Source organism: Panulirus ornatus, chromosome 8 (assembly GCF_036320965.1).
Source record: "Panulirus ornatus isolate Po-2019 chromosome 8, ASM3632096v1, whole genome shotgun sequence".
Classification (NCBI taxonomy): Eukaryota; Metazoa; Arthropoda; class Malacostraca; order Decapoda; family Palinuridae; genus Panulirus; species Panulirus ornatus.
Genome location: NC_092231.1, coordinates 17,298,425 through 17,315,495, shown reverse-complemented (window position 1 = coordinate 17,315,495; position 17,071 = coordinate 17,298,425). Strand labels below are relative to the sequence as shown.

General features: G+C 41.9%; 9 non-coding genes across 9 annotated transcripts; 7 read left to right on the top strand and 2 right to left on the bottom strand.

Moving 5' to 3' along the window:
- The first annotated feature begins 1,430 nt into the window (after window positions 1-1,430).
- On the top strand, window positions 1,431-1,502 carry TRNAP-AGG (transfer RNA proline (anticodon AGG)). Its single transcript has one exon. It is a non-coding gene; the product is annotated as a tRNA-Pro (tRNA).
- Window positions 1,503-1,586: 84 nt separating this feature from the next.
- Window positions 1,587-1,658, top strand: TRNAP-UGG (transfer RNA proline (anticodon UGG)). Its single transcript has one exon. It is a non-coding gene; the product is annotated as a tRNA-Pro (tRNA).
- Window positions 1,659-2,819: 1,161 nt separating this feature from the next.
- On the top strand, window positions 2,820-2,892 carry TRNAR-UCG (transfer RNA arginine (anticodon UCG)). The gene has a single exon. It is a non-coding gene; the product is annotated as a tRNA-Arg (tRNA).
- Window positions 2,893-6,974: 4,082 nt separating this feature from the next.
- On the top strand, window positions 6,975-7,046 carry TRNAC-GCA (transfer RNA cysteine (anticodon GCA)). Its single transcript has one exon. It is a non-coding gene; the product is annotated as a tRNA-Cys (tRNA).
- A 1,025-nt stretch (window positions 7,047-8,071) lies between these two features.
- On the bottom strand, window positions 8,072-8,153 carry TRNAL-AAG (transfer RNA leucine (anticodon AAG)). The gene has a single exon. It is a non-coding gene; the product is annotated as a tRNA-Leu (tRNA).
- A 2,962-nt stretch (window positions 8,154-11,115) lies between these two features.
- TRNAH-GUG (transfer RNA histidin (anticodon GUG)) lies at window positions 11,116-11,187 on the bottom strand. Its single transcript has one exon. It is a non-coding gene; the product is annotated as a tRNA-His (tRNA).
- Window positions 11,188-14,601: 3,414 nt separating this feature from the next.
- On the top strand, window positions 14,602-14,673 carry TRNAP-AGG (transfer RNA proline (anticodon AGG)). Its single transcript has one exon. It is a non-coding gene; the product is annotated as a tRNA-Pro (tRNA).
- A 269-nt stretch (window positions 14,674-14,942) lies between these two features.
- Window positions 14,943-15,014, top strand: TRNAP-UGG (transfer RNA proline (anticodon UGG)). The gene has a single exon. It is a non-coding gene; the product is annotated as a tRNA-Pro (tRNA).
- A 1,661-nt stretch (window positions 15,015-16,675) lies between these two features.
- Window positions 16,676-16,757, top strand: TRNAS-GCU (transfer RNA serine (anticodon GCU)). The gene has a single exon. It is a non-coding gene; the product is annotated as a tRNA-Ser (tRNA).
- Window positions 16,758-17,071: the final 314 nt, after the last annotated feature.

Sequence of the window (17,071 nt, the reverse complement as noted above, 5' to 3'; positions counted from 1 at the left end):
TTTATAACTTGGCAGTAGGTATGGACTTTTACGTGAAAGAGTTTAAAGTTGAAACACAAGTCATGAAGGAAATGGAAAGCGAGTCGTATTGCGCCAACTTCCAAGAGTACCTGGACAGATTGCAAAGTTGGTCTGATCCATGGTTGATAGATATCATAATAGCCTTCAGCTATATGGATGAGGAAATATTTAGCAAGCTTTTCATATTGTACATTGGGCCAATATTAGAATATGCCTGTCTAGTTTAAATGTTCACCACACGAAGTAATAGAGAAGGTCCGGAAAAGCAAACAAAGATGGTGCAAGAGTTACGAAAGCTGTTACAGGGCAAGGGTTGAGCCCGTAAATTTGTCTACCATGGAAGAGAGAAGAGTCAGTGGTGACCTGATCCCAAACCTTAAGATTCTGAATCAGTTTGATGATAAAGATAGTTTGCATTTCTTCAATAGATGTGGGGATACAACAACCAGAGGCCAGAAATGAAATTCAAGAAACTTAAAAGTGGATGAATGGAAGTAACTGAATGAGAATATATTAACTGTGGACAACATTCAGAAGTTTAAGAACAGAATGTTCAGGAGGTAGAGCCGGCTACACGAGTTTTATATAAAACTCCCTCCCTTTAAGGTACAAATAAGTAACATATACTTAATAACACTGTCATATGACGTGGTACATTAATGTGTTGTCTTCGTCAAGTTTGTAAGGTTATCGAGTTACACAGACAGCCATTAGTTGAGCTTGGACGCTTGGCACCTGACAGGCCACAAGGTCACTCAGCACCTGACACCATTAGATAAGGCAGCACCCGACAGACCATCAGATTCGGCAGCACCCGACAGATCATTAGATAAAACAGCACCCGACAGAATATTAGATAAGGCTGCACCCGACGGACCACCACGGTCTGCTCGACATCTTGAGGACCTGGACTGTGCATCTGCTTCTCCCCTCATGCGTTCCCACCTACTATGTGTCGTGCCCTCCTGAGGAAGACGTTATAACCCCCGGATATGAATTGTTAGCCTTTAGTCTTACCATACCGGGCCCAGTGGAAGACTGCTGCAGTATCCTAAGGTTGAAGGTTGTTAGCATCGTGCTCCGTAGGTTAAAGATGCAGGTGTATCACCACTGGAATAGGGGTGACGCTGTAGATCGTCCCGTGTAGCGTGACCATTACCTGGGTGCCAGTTTCCCTGATCCACCCCTCTTGGTAACAAAGAGGTTACTAAACATATGGATGGATGTCGTGTATGACGGTTCAGTTAACTATGGTCAGCAGGAAAGGCGTCGTCTCCTTATAAGTCATTGAAATGACATAGGAACAGCAGGAATATGGAATAAAATGTTAAACTAACAGGCAACAAAGCTTTTTAACATATATTTTTTAACCCTTGAATACAACGAAAGAAAAAAAATATAGAAATAGTGGCCTGTTGGTCTAGGGGTATGATTCTCGCTTAGGGTGCGAGAGGTCCCGGGTTCAACTCCCGGACAGGCCCAAATTCTGATTTTCGTGAAAGTCTTAAATCTAGGCTCCCGTAAACGTAATCACTTACTTGGTTATATAAGATATATTTGTCAGAGGCCTGTTGGTCTAGGGGTATGATTCCTGCTTTGGGTGCAGGAGGTCCCGGGTTCAAATCCCGGACAGGCCCAGCCTAGTTTTTTTTTTTTAGAGTTCATTGCTGGACCAGCCTCACACAGGCTCTGTGGTGCACATCTTCAGTACTCACAACTGTCTGAAAGGCCCATTACACTCACACACACACACACACACACACGAGCTAGGCTGGGATCCTAGCAAATTTGATCCACACTTTGTGGAAGATATTCATTACTACAGGTTTACTGTCTCTACCCAGACATCTTTCCTTTCATTTCTAAACTTTAGCTTAACCCCGTGAACAACAATAGGATCCTGTGGTGTAGTGTCTAGCTCTGCCATGAATCCGTCTTTTCAGTTAGCTAGAGTAGGGATTATAGTCATGCCCAGCGAGCGTTTTTTAATAAACTTGTGTGTAAGAGTCACAAGATTGGCTGGTTTACTTGCGAAGGTTCCGTTGTTATAACTATAAACCTTCTTGTAGTGGCTGCGGTTCACTCTTATTTTGATTGTGCCTGCTAATCATTATAGCCTTGTTAAAAGATGGAAGGGTAGAATATGGTTGTTACTGCCCCAGTAAGATATAGAATAGAAGGTTAATATGGATATGTGTATAACACCATAAAAGGTAGTGTCCCAGAACATGAGATGTAACGTTCGGATGGTTCATAATGAACACAGGTAAGGAACAAGAGCTAATCATGTACCCAGAGTAGCAGGTCTGGGTAAAGGTTTGTATATATACCGGTATAGTATTATTAGGGATGATCTTCCCCCGGCAGTCAGTGAAGGTCAAACTGAATGTTTTTAAAGAGTAAGTCGGGTACTCATGGTCTTTGTGTTAGTTTTGATGCTGGATTGGTGCTAGTAAACTATACTCAGATTTTCAATAAGTTTTTTGTCTTTGATGATTTTTATCTAGTCCAGATATATTTTTGTACCGTTACTATTTCTGAGAACTGTATGCCATCATATTGAATATATTATGAAAATAAGTATTTTTATATTAACTATGTGCTTTCCATGTGATGCAAAATGAATCCTAGTGGGTGTCATTTTCCTAGTGTATATGTCGTTATTTCACAGGTTCTTTTTTTTTCTCATGCCGAAGGCATTGCAATTTCCACCAAAGGTTGACTCAAAATATCTCTAGTAAAGTGTGTTACCTGATTTGGTAGAGAATTTATACTTTTGAAATTTTTCAATAAGATATGACCGTGTGGCCTAATGGATAAGGCGTCGGACTTCGGATCCGAAGATTGCAGGTTCGAGTCCTGTCACGGTCGATGACCACAAGTTTTTCCTAACGCTCGTGCACACTTGTCAGTCAGAAAGCTGAGCAAGGTATGGGCGCAGTGTTCCTGTGGCAGAAATCCTATTGGAAGTTTTAAAAGCCATACGAAATTATTTTAAGGTTATTGTATTAGATGAACTATTTGCAGTTTAGTTTTGTACTACTATAACCGTGTGAGAGAGTTAGCGGACAAATGGTTGAAATTGTGTTGGTAAACCTACTGCATGGGTTCGAATCCGCATATTCAAATACTTTTTTTGCAAAGAGTATATCACTTGTTCGACGAAATAGGAGATTTAACCATTTAAATCCTGAGCGGCTCCGATGGTCATGATCACCTTAAATCTAATCCATATTTGCTCATATCCAGGGCAAATAGAAGGCATGAGAGAACAACGTGTGATGACTGAGAAGGTTGTACAGTTACAGATTTTGACTGTTGATGGACTCGTGGTATGGCAACACTGCCTCTACTGAACGTGCTCCCTGATGATCTTGATTTCTTATCATTTCCTACTAAGGCAAGTTAGGGAAGAGACTGGTTGAAGAAAGGAATTGAACAGTAAAAGGAGATAGTATTTTAGCGTAAAAACTTGCGTCACAGGTTTGTGGAAGTGAGTCGACTTCTGGTGGGAGGATGATGTTGGCTAGGCTTGGCACCCCCCTCCCTGTACACCGTTAACCTTGACTGACTCCATACTTCACTTGAGATAACAGGGAGGTCATTAGGATTATCTTATTCCTCATTCTATGCACTGTCTGGAAGGCAGCGCTATGTTAGGGCTCCATAACCCAATAGCCTGAGGCTCTTCTTGGTTCTCGAGTCCCGTGTTATGTTCTCTGTCTGTTTTGCGTGAGACCTTCGATAGAGGGTAAAAGGATTAGTAACGTTACTCTGATTATGAATGTAAAACCGTTTAAGGGGCCAGATGTGTATTTAGATTTTTGAGGACTTTTCTTGAATTTCAGAGTTTGCACTTTTTTAGACTTCGTTTTTGTTTAGTAGCATAACAGCTTACCTTCGCCATCTTCCTCTACATATTTCCCTCACAGCCTTCCTGCTCCAACCTATTATATTTTTCCAATTTTTATCGCTCCAGCACCTAACGCTATCTATCCTGAGTGGGAAATGCGTGGATTATTGGAAGGTGTGTATGAGGCACAGTCATCGTGTGTCAGTTTTACCTTTTAAAGGCTTATTGCTTTGTGACGAAAGTGGAAGGCGTGAGGGAAGGGGTACACCTGGGAGACTGAGCGGAGGCCTGGGGGGGGTATTAAGGCCTGAACATTAAGAAAGGTTGAAGGTGTTTATGGGATAGGATGACTGTGGTGTATGACGGTAGACGTTTTATCAGAGGTGTTAGCTAGGACTTATCAAGCAGTCGAAGTAAACCATGGAGGATTCCTTGTTTGTGGATGGTAGGCGCTGGTTGCGGTACATATATGACAGCTTGATATTGAATATTTGCAAATAAGGCTCTTGTTTTCCTTGCTAAGTTGGGCGGTTAGGTATATTATTATTATTATTATTATTATTATTATTGTTATTATTATTATTATTATTATTATTATTATTGTTATTGTTATTATTAATTAATGTTATCGTCATTACAAAAAGCTGCTTTATTTTTTCTGCTCCCCTTTACCGCCTAAAAGGTTGCAGAGTGGATTCAGGGGTGTGGGAACTGGGCCACTTTGGATACATGATAGAATGAATTAGTAGATGAGTGAAGTATTTACAAGAGTCAAGGTCAGGAGACTTGCCAGGCATCTGGGGCAATTCCATCATAATGGATGAGATGTTTACATTCACCTTGTAATTCCAAGTGGGAAATTTTTACTGGTTCATTTAGTTTACAACAATGTGGTATATAATGTTGCAGGGCCTGAGAATAACACTGAGGGTTAAGTGTGCATCTTAGCCAGATATCAGCTTGGGGAACCTACTTCATAGTCTGAGTCTGGCCACAAGAACACTGAGGGTGTTTCATGAGCCTCGTGTGGGGCTGTATCCGGTGTACTTCTAGCCCGTCCACACACACCTTTAACATGAGAAGTTAAATCTGTCAGTAAACAGTGCTGAATGGAGGAGAGAGAGACTGTACAGAAATAAGCAATAGCTAGGAACATGTTTATCAATATAAAAATAAAATGGGTATATTGATGACTGAAGAAGGGAGTAAATGTGTTGCTGAACGTGGGGATGTAAGGATTCTCGAGAAACAGATCTTACTAAGTTGGCAAGGTGTATGGTAGGAGGGTAATAGATCGTGTGAAGTGAATTAGTGAGAACCATTTGGTGAGCAACAGTGTGGGTTTGGGAAGAAAAGAGGATGTGTTGATCGGATATTTGCTCTGCGTGATGAAGAACTGGAAGTCATGGGTGATTGTGGAAGTTTTTGAAGTAAAGTTTAGTCAAGAGGGCAGCGGGAAAGCTGCAGTTGAATTTCATGCAAGAGAAGAATTAGGCCTGAACTGAGAAGTGTAGTGAATGTATGGATGTAAGTGTAGAGTGTGCCAGAAACTTGCATTTACGTCAGATGTATATTGGTTAACAAAAAAGGAAGTAAAACACCAGCAATAGAGATAGATGCAGTGATGAGAAGAGATAGACTGATGATGGAAGATGTGAAGAAGTCATTAAAAGGACGCATGGGTGAAGGCATTTTAGGATGGTCTTGTCTTTTAGAGCGTATTTTGATGATAGGTATGTCAAGCACAGTAGAAGGCACAAGGAGACGTAGACCCTGGATGGGATGGAAGCGAAATAAGTGATTACTGCGACATACTGCAGATGAACATGAATGAATGCAGGATGGAGGGGAAGCATATTATGTATGGAGATGGCATGAATGGAGAAAAGGGTCTCGGTTGAATCAACTTAAGTGTGTGTATAGTGAGGAATATAGCATCACATTTGTAAGTATGGCACGCAATGCGTCACTTTAACAGTGGACTAGGGTTAAGGTTGAGTGGACTAGGGTTAAGGGTGTGTGTGAGTAATGTAGGGAAGCTGTATACGCTTACCACGACAGGGGATTAGGATTGTAATAATGACAGTAGATAGGTAGGTAGACAGACTTCATGCATGATATTATGCTGGCAGGTAGATCAGTAAGTGTCAGTTTTTATTCATTTTTACTGAGAAGACTTGCTGTCTATTAGACTAACGAAATTCACCCAGTGTCAGCAAGAAGAACATTGCAGGTGCAGGTGCATCAACTATGTTTGCCTCTAGCTGTGTCCCTGTATTGTGCCTACTCTCCGTTGTATGCTTGCCTCCACCTTCCCCCAGCTATGCCCATTATTATGCCTAGTGTGCGCTGTGTGCTTCCTTCTAGCTGACCACATTCGTTGGCCTTCACCCAGATCTGCATTGAAACACTTTCTCTTTGTATATTTAAGCAAGGTAAAATCTCATGTCATCAATAATTAAAGCTGTTCGAGGTGTTTTGGGGTGAGTTTTTAAGTTTCAGTCATAGGAGTAAATTACACGTTAATATAGAACCGAATTATATTCAGCTATATCTGTAGAGGCATGGGTTTTATGTAATACATGGCTGATGTTAAGGTGTGAGGCCAACATATGAAGCGATCCACAGGTGATTGTGACACCTGTTACGTTTGTGAGGTGCTGCTGACACGGGCATGCTACTGTCAGGTTGAGGGCAGTATAATGCTCTCCATTGTCTTTGAGATAGTAACACATTTCAAGACAGTGAGTCTTACAAACTGTTCAGCTGTGAGGATGGTAGGTCGATAGACTTTATTGGGAATTTCATTTACGAGCAAGTGATAGATGCGACATAAAGTAAAACCAACACATCATATTGTTGAATTCGGAGGAGAGGACAGTCCAAATACATCCAGTGTATCCGTGTAGGAGTTGGAAGCAAGGTGGGACCTGACCAGGCAGGAGCCGTGAGTACCACACAACAAAGGCACATCCAACACCTGTACCATCCTCGCACTTATCAGTATACAGTTCATTTACCATACATTTACCGGATTTCTTCTCAGGACAAGTGAGGGACAGATATATATGAAAATCAATGCGTTGGTTGTCGTCAACCAGGGGGTGTAGCTCAGTGGTAGAGCATTCGACTGCAGATCGAGAGGTCCCCGGTTCAATCCCGGGCGCCCCCTGCCTAGAATTTTTTGTTTTAATTGTGACGTTTGTGTGCGACTCGATGTCTCTCCACATGTGGGAATGTTGAAAGCCGGGAAGTCAGTACATTACTGGTTCACTGCAGTGGTATTGGACGAGAGGTGTGTGTAACTTATTCACAGCAGTGGTTTTGGGAGAGAGGTGTGTTTAACATTGATTCGCCGCAGTGGTATTGGACGGGAGGTGTCTCTTGTACCAGTTCACTGCATTGGTATTCGGCGGGAAGTGTCTGTTGTACTAGTTGACCTCGGTGATATTGTATGTGTGTGTTGTACTAGTTCACTTCAGTATCTGGTCAATTTCACGCTAACTTCCCCACCTCTTGTTCAAGATTACATGGATTTTGGAAATTCAGCTCCTCTCTCACTCCCGAGATTCCAGTGCCCTTTGGTACATTACCGTTTAGATATGCAAAATGATGTCTCGATATGGACAATGAACATGACAACTTTTGAAGCTAGTTTGACTTTAAATGTAACATCATCAACTTGAGGATTTTAATTCATTAAACCTGTGAGGTCAGCAAATTTTTCCGTATCCTCTGGATAATTTTCTTCTTAAATGTTGCACTGCGACATACTTTGAGCTCTACACATCTTGTTTGTATATATATATATATATATATATATATATATATATATATATATATATATATATATATATATATATATATATATATTTTGCGAAGTCTGTTAACACCAAAATGTATACACACATATATGTATACATTCTTGTTGATGGGCTAGTGCGAGAGAGAGGAAGGGGAAAGGGAGGGTGAAGGCCTGGCTCATTTTTTTTTACCACGTTGAAGGCTTCAGTCACGTTTCTATAATTAACCAGTATGCCATTTTTTGTTTCCATTGTGAAGATGGAGAGAATCGAGTGTGTGGTTTTGGGTGTATGCTGTCAGGTATGGGAGGAGGGATACCTGCTTCAGGCTCTTTTAAAATGGTGAAAATTCAGGGTCTCTGTCTTTAAAGGGTTGAGCCAAGGAGAAAACTCCTGGCAGCGGTGGGATTCGAACCCACGCCTCCGAAGAGACTGGTGCCTTAAACCAGCGCCTTAGACCGCTCGGCCACGCTACCTCATGAGCACGAGCGGCGCCAGGGCGTTTGGGATTCGAACTAATGACGACCCGCTGGTCCGCATGAACCTTTTGCTCTCGCCCTTGTAGCAGTGTTTATTGGACCAAGGTTGATATTAGGTCAGATTTGCATTTGTTTGTAGTTTATGCAGAACAAAGATGAATTATCCAATAGAATCTTAATGTTAAAATATTTTAAAGAAATATCTCATTACTTAAGATGTTAGTTGAGGGTTTCCTGATGACACAAGTCCCAGCAGCCCAGCTTGTGGGTGTGGAGCAGATCACTTGTTATTATCGCTAGGACAGAACTGTTGCTCCAGCGTTGTACTGGATGAATTTATTTTGGGGTGTGGAGTGTGCACTGTGCCGCGCTTCTCCTCCTGTGTGCGTGTGTGTGTTATTCAAGGGTTGTGTTAAAGGCTACGTCGTTCTCGAGGTGCTCATAATTTCCTTTTTCTTCGTCAAGTATCTGTGGCCTTGAGTTAAATCATCAGGTTTCCTTGGTCGCTCAGGTGTATTTTATAAGCTAGTGTTGGACTGGGCTTATGGGACAACATGTATGTTCCCACCACTAAAACTTCCACTTTAACCTCATAAGGAGATGTGGATAACATGGTAAGGTCGGTCTATATGATGCTGAGCCGTACTGCAACTTTCTGTATATACATTGGCTGCCACCAGTTGGTCGTCAGATCCTGAATGCGTAAAAATGTATATGTAGTATATACATGAGGCTGCCATCATAACTTCCTAATTACTGGAAATCACTTTCAATTTTTGTAATAAATTGGTGAAAAAAAATCTCAGAAACTATGGGTAGTTTACTGAAAAGAAGTAAAAGTAAGGGAGCTCATAATAGGTATGAGTCATTACCCAGAGGTGAAATGAAAAAGACTGAAAACATCTTAAAGGCAACAGCAAAGGATGTGGTGAATTCCATAACAGTAGAATTCCACGACATCTAGACTAATATTATCTGTCTGGAGGTTACCAGTAACGCTATGAGAATGAAGAATAAAACTTTATTTCCGTCACCAAATGTTTCACTTACAGGAATCAGTCTCTTATTCGCTTTATTAAGTGTCGTCAGTTGTTGGGTTAGTAGAAGGCAGGCAGCTTCTGCTTTCTCAATCAGGCCCAACGTTACAAAACTTTACTATCTTCACAGTCCTTATAGTTTAATACAGCTGCATGGCATTACTGAATACATTATTGAGAATCACGCTTGGTTATGTAATATCTTGATTTATATAAAGAAAATTAAGGTATCGTTAACTAAAGGTAAATTGATACATGAGTTACAGGAGTAGGTTGGATGAGGAGGAGGGTGAAATGAAGTTGGCTTGGTTCCCGTGACTCGGGAAATGATGAAAGACTTCCACAGGTGAGGTGAATGGATACCGGGTCTCTTGGAGCTTCTGCAGAAGAGGGGGGAGGCATTGTTGAGGTCCCGAATCAGTGGGCGGCTTTTGTTTGTGCTGCAGGCAGCAGGTTCCACGTTTCAAGTTGTCTCGAGACTGACGGTAGCGATATCTCTCGTGAGTCTTAGTACTTGGGATGAGTCACTACAGGACCCTTCAGGAGATAGGTAACTCAGGAGTCACATTGTGGATGTTCTCAAACAGTGTGCGTGTCTTTTTGTTTGAGCCAGTGGACTGCTTCACTGTTCGACCGCTCTAATCCGTGGATATAAATGAGGATAGATACATTTGCCAAGCCAAACACGCTCGTTGTGTGGGAGTGGTCACCAAAGTCCATTACAGTGGGAAAATTGAACAGGATTATTCATTGGTGGAAGGGCAGATGCGAGCGACTTCCTGTTGTGAAGGATGAAACTGTCTACTTGCTAGCCGATGACTTGAATGATAACCTCAGGTTGCATGACATCACAAATACGTGGACAAGATTCTCCATGGTCACCCTCACTACATCTGGGAGACGGAGTTTAGCAGACCAGTTTCTATGTGAAAAAAATATTCATATAATGCTATGGACTTATTTAATGCTGCCCATGGGAGTGAGCTATTTGATCTGTAATATGTCAATGGCAGGGACATGGGCCCCGTGTTCCCGTAGGGAGTTGGACCTACTTGAACACAGATGAAACATAATTTCCCTTTCAGTAGATAAATCCTTTGTGACCATTGATCCTGTAACACACGTTTTGCTATTTCATGGCGGGCAACAGTCCCTGACTTGGAGCTGTCAGGCAGGTGAGCCCTTCAGAGGAGAGAGAGAGAGAGAGAGAGAACTACCAGGATAGGTGTATGCAAGTAAAAGATGATGAGTGTTTCACGTTGGCTTAGTTTGGTGATACGAGGCGAGACTCCGTAGTCCTGACACGGAGGGTGTAAAATGGTTCCGGGCATCAGTAAGACCGTCACTTCGAAGTCAACAGGGTAGTGTTACTTCCCTGGGCGGCTGCCGTCTACAACCTACTGACGCATAGGGTGTAAGATGGTTCCGAGAGTCACTTCCCTGGCCGGCTACTGTGTGCCACCTCCTGACAAGTTGGGTCTAAGATGATTCTATAGTCGTACAAAAAAATGATTATAATTCTAGTTTTTGTTGTAAGAATATTTGCTCATTTTTTCAATGTGATGAAACCATTATGCACAGTCAGAATATTACTGAACATCCCAACTGGTTGATAGGATTTATATCCCATGTCTATAATCCTACGTTTTTCTCTTCTATATCGTTCATCACAGGAATACCGCCTAAATATTTATGACATATCAGTGATATATATATAGAACGTTGTCCATATCCTTCAGGTTACTTAGTTCACCAGCTTCTGTCACGTTGGTAATGTATGTCGAGTGTACGGCCACCAGCTGCACACCAGACTTGGCCTTCATCATACACTTCAGGCTTCCTGCAACCAGAGGCAATGGCAAAGTAAATATGAAGCGACAGTTCAGGAGTAAAAAAAAAAAAAAAAAAGAATGAGTCGTGCTTGCCGTGACCAGGATTCGAACCTGGGTTATTGCGGCCACAACGCAATGTACTAACCACTATACGATCACGGCCACTGGACGACTGGAGTTATGTGCACATACTTTCGTAGATTTCTATACATAGATTATAACACACACACACACACACACACACACACACACACGTTGATAGAATTGGGCGGGAATCGGTATGAGAACAGGAACCAAAGAGGAAGTCCAATTATGGCACCTAACACGGAACTGATCAGGTTCTTTGTAATATTGACTGGGAGAGGAACTTGCATTGCAAGGGTTGGGAGCAGTCCTGCAGAGGGTACTGTGAGGCCTACACTGAAGGGTTCAGTACATAGGTACCTCTGACGATCAGCAGAGGAGGAGTAGGATCAAATTGGAAAGAGATTGGTTCAACGAGAAATGACATAGCATGAGAGTTCAGGCATGTATTAAAGACACCGCAGCCAGCCAGCTTGTGGAAGACAAAGGAAAGCAAGGAGGGAGGGAGGAGCAGAGACATTTAAAAAAAAAAAAAGAATGTAGAAAAGGTAAAAGACAATCCAAAACTTTTACAATACTTCATCAGGAAGAAACTCTTTGAAGAGCAACTAATCAGGATAATAACTCATGAGGATGACGAGGAAATATGTGAGGAGTTGAATGACAAGTTCACAGGTGTTTTCACTGTGGAGGACAATAACCCAGCAGCATTACTATTATTGATCGACAGAAACGACAGAATTAGACTATTACAAGAACTTGACCCATAGAAATCGTTTGGTCCCGATGAAGCCTACCCGTATGTTCTTAGATAATGTATGGAGGTTCTTGTTAGACCACTAGAAATGTTGTTCAGTATGTCATTAGTAGGTGTAGTTCCGAGAATGTAAAGGGCAGATGTTGTGCCAGTGTTTCGGAAAGGGAACCGGGGAAACTGCACTGAATTAGAGGCCAGTCTCTCTTATCAGGTGTGATATGTAAAGCATTAGGAAAGATAATCTAAAAGCAAAGGAATGACTACTTGAGAAAGATTTTTTTTTGAGACCACGGTTGTTTTTTCTAGGTCATTTGTAAGCAATCAATCTTCTAGTCTTCTGTGACAGAGCGAACTCCACCTGAGATCAGAGAAAAGGTTGGATAGACTTTGCGTTCGTAGACGGCGAGAAAGCCTTTGACACTGTTCCTCATCGATAGTGAATAGAAAATGTAGACCTACAAGCAGGAATGAAGGATGGATTCCATCACTGGAGAGAAGACTACCTTATTGGATGATAGCAAAGAACATAGGTAAGAGGTGCATCCTGGAAGTGGGTTGGGGTTACAATTGGCGTGGTACAGAGCTCATTCTTGGGCCCACTGGTACCCTTGGTGTCGGTAAATGACTTTGTCTGATGGACTGGAATTATATCTAGACATGTTTACGGGCGGCACCGGGGTCACGAGAGGAATCAAGAATGATGATGATTGCACCATCTTACAAATGGGCGGATAAGTGGGTGATGAGATTTGAGTCTTTAAGAAAATGCGAGGTGATCAGGATGAGACAAAAGTAAAGGCGACTTGGGTATGATTCTTGCCTTGTCCGGAAATAGATTACAGGAATCTGCATGTGAGAGAGAGTCGAGTCGGCATTGTATCTGACTTATCGTCAGAAATACACATGAGGAGAATCATGCAAAAGGGAAACTGTCAGCTGGAAAGTGTTAGAATCGCATACAAATATCTGGACCAGGACGTGTTCATAAAATTGCTTGCCTCATATATCAAACCATAACTAGATTATGCCTCGCAACTCAGGTCATTGCGTCTAGTAAAGCACAAAGATTTGATTGAAAGGGGACAGAGAAGAGCAGCTAAATTGATAGGTGAATTGATGGAAATGAGCCACACTGAGATGCTGAGGGTTAGAGAGCTGTTCACATTTGGGGAGAGAGAGAGAGAGAGAGAGAGAGAGAATGATGATGGTGATAGTGGACAGTGCTTCGAGTAATGCAGCACTACAGTAACCAGAGGCCTTGACAGAAAGCTGGCTGTAGTCTTAATGTGGTGGATGGTTGGAGCAAACCGATCAAGGAGACCGTGAATGCTGGCACCTGATGGCTGTATGAATACCCCCCCCCCCCCCCCACACACACACACACACACACACACACACACACACACACACACACACCCACACACACACACACACACACTTGGGCTTCGCTGCCGAGATGCTAACATAACAGATTCCACACAAGTGGCGGCCGTTGGAGAACTTCTGTGTCTATAAAAATGCGCCATTGAACTATATTCGGGGCCTCATAGTGTAATGGTAAGCGTTACTGACCATGCGTCAGTACGGGCCAGTCCGGGGCCGGACCTGCATGGGTCTGAATCCTGGTTGTGGTAGTCAAATCAAATGCCTTATTTAATCACGTTAAAAACTATGATCATTGTATTGACTGGAGTAATGCCATCTCAGTTATTAACCCCAGTACCACGAGAAATATCATTGAATCTTTTATTAAATACACAAAGAAATATAACCTTAATATAAGTGAAGGTCTATACAGATTGGATAACTTGATTGTTGATAAAATTTGTAAACAATTCCCTTTCTTGGCGACTAATAAGTTTGTGATACGCTTATCTGTCTTGAACAATCGCACGTTTGCCAAATGGCGTCATAGCTACGTCTCTTCGTTGTATATCAACTGACATATTTCTCTCTTGTGTCTCCCCTGATGATGTGATTATTACACGAAAGTGCACTTCGGAACTTATCGTGTTTCGTTTCCCCGTGGACTCAGGAATATATATGAGTCAGGTCATAGTTATTGAGAAAGACATGAGAAGGTGTTCCAAAGCTTCGACGTGTAGGGAAAGAAGCAGGTATCAAAACGGCCCACCCTTGAGTTGCCGATGTCCTCAATAATTGTATGACGCAGCGTCCTAGCTACGTCTCTTCGTTGTATATCAACTGACTTATATTTCTCTCTTGTGTCTCCCCTGACAAGATTATTACACGAAAGTGCACTTGGGAACTTATCGTGTTTCATTTTCCCCATGGACTCATAGGAATATACTTGATCACGCGCAAAATTGTGATCCTTTCCTATATATATATATATATATATATATATATATATATATATATATATATATATATATATATATATATAATCCTTCCGGAGAAGTCCGCTGAATTTTGAGTAGGAAGCTTTTCCTGTTCGCACTTTCCGATAGAATTTCCATAGCAGTATAGTGTTTCCATACTGCACGGGTCGGGAGGTACTGCCTTCTGCTTTGCTATCCTCTTTTTTACCACAGAGATTATGCAGCGGACAACCTTGCCATGGACCCCCTTCCCATATACGTGTGTTGTGTGTTACACCTTCGTTTAGGGGAGAGCTTATATCCCCCTCTCCCCAACACACACCGTGCACACCAACCGTCACCCGCTGGATTACGGTAGGATAAGCTTACACTGTTGCAGCCATGGAAAATATCGGCCTGTTGGTCTAGGGGTATGATTCTCGCTTAGGGTGCGAGAGGTCCCGGGTTCAACTCCCGGACAGGCCCAATTGTTATATTCTTATCCGCTCATTTGACTGAACAGTTAGAAAGACTTTAGTCGTTTCATCTGGACGAGGTCCATCCATGGAGATGCGTTAGTGGTATAGCATGTTATTAACTACATCAGAACCAGCATGTACAGTGCGGTGCTCTGTATACTTTTTAGGCGGCTTCTGTTATTTATGATTTATTTCACTGAGGAAATTCGTTGCATCCTGGATTTGAAATGATATAAAAGCTATAATATAAATGTATTAAAACATGTGATATCATATGGCCTGTTGGTCTAGGGGTATGATTCCTGCTTTGGGTGCAGGAGGTCCCGGGTTCAAATCCCGGACAGGCCCATTCCAATTTTGTTGGAATTGTTTGTTCAGGCTTCCATAATCAGCTGCATATATCATTTACCGTCATTTGATATCATTTGATTTTTTATATGTTTGCAAAGACACACGGGCAACTGAATGCCCTAATCAAAGCCTTCTCTGTCTCATATATATATATATATATATATATATATATATATATATATATATATATATATATATATATATATATATATACTTTAGCCTAAGCTAGGTACCTATTTTATCGACCTACCCCTATGGGAGGATAAACAGCTGGGTTGACTATGAACAGATTGCCTTATCTTATCAAACACACTTACATCAAACACACTTATATTGAACGATAGTAAAAGAAACTCTCTGTTTACAGTCTGTTTTTCTTCGCAGATACGACCATAATGAAGAGTGACATGGGAGGGTGTGTCAGCTCATGTGACCGCGGGTCGATCCCTCTGTAAGAAGACCTTTCGCACTTGGCCTAGCTTGACTCACCACTAATCCTGATAACTGGTGAGTTTATAACCTCATGATGGCACACTAGATATGATGGAGTCTACAGCGACAACACAAGATATATTATCATAAATATGAACCACCAGATTAGACATATTAGCCATATTAGCCACCCACCATGATCTTAGTTCACACACACACCGACCACTTCACACGTAGGATGTTGGCCATCACGCTCCACCTCGGACTTGCATGATCTTACCCCTCGGTCACCACCTGAGGACTATTGATAGTAACCTTCATCCATCACTGGTAATGTCACCTACAGTCAAACAGTGAGAGCTTTGCCTTACAGTTGTACTCCACTGCAGGTCTTAAATAGTCACCGTTGTCATTCTGTTAGTGGATGATGACTGATTTTTTTTTTTCTGCGTGAAAACAACAAGGTCTAAAGATAATGTTTTCAGAAAGCAGTCGTTATATTGGTTGGCACATCTCGGGTACTAGGGGGGGGGGCGTCTTTAAATGATTGACACGGTCACACCTGAGCTGAGACGTCTCTCTCTCTCTCTGAACACTAAGCTAACATTACAAGTGAAATCGTAACTAGGAAGTTTATGCTCAAACAAATTCTCATCATATATGTACGTACCAGTTTTGAAGAAAAAAAAATCTTGGTTATTGAAGAAAATAAACCGAATTTGCAATATTTGGAAGATTTTTTATTTCGTTTCATTTGTCGTTCTGGTAATGATCGTGATTGTGTTAATTTCAGGAGTAAGACTGCTGCATGACCTTTGTGTATGACAGCATGACCTTTGACTTAACCTTTCAGGATCAGGTTAAAGGCCACCATTAAACCCTTCAGGATCATTTCAAAGGCCAGCGTTACTGTTATCAGTATTGGGTATTGGAATTGCAGTTTGGCGCTCCCAAAGGCTGAAGATTTCTTCTTATCTCTAGGTTCGTGTCATTCCTCTGCAACTGAGGTGTTGGGAGGGATGGGTGATGTGCCTGGCCGGTTCGTGCTTGGAGTCCACCACTGTCTCATCGTCCCATGTCTCCGTCCCATATCTATAATAATCCCGTCTCCCAGGATGACGGAGTCCCAACAGGTGTTATCATGCCGACACCAGTATGACATACCGCTATATATATAAACTCAATATTAGTGTTTTAAAGATTATTTATTGTGCATATGTATTCTCGACGAGGTGGCCGAGTGGTTAAGGCGTTGGACTGCTAATCCAATAGGGTCTCCCTGCGTGGGTTCGAATCCCATCCTCGTCGGATGTTAGTTTTCCGGAAACTTAGCGAATGGTCGTGTATACAGGGGAGCACAGGTTTTCAGAACCTTTTAGGCTTAAGCAAGTTTTTGCTCTTTGTTATTGCTGTTTTTTTTTTGTTGTTGTTGAGGAATATGGCTGGGATTCCGTCTGATGGTCGAGGCGATCAATCACTTTATATCTTCTTCTGGTATTCCAGTATCTAGGAGCGCGGTGTCTTTTCATTGGTGTGACTTCATCTTCGAACTACCTGTTACATTTTGAGCTGATTACGCTGATTTATATTATTCGGTCAGTGTCCTGCTTATTTCCATGGAG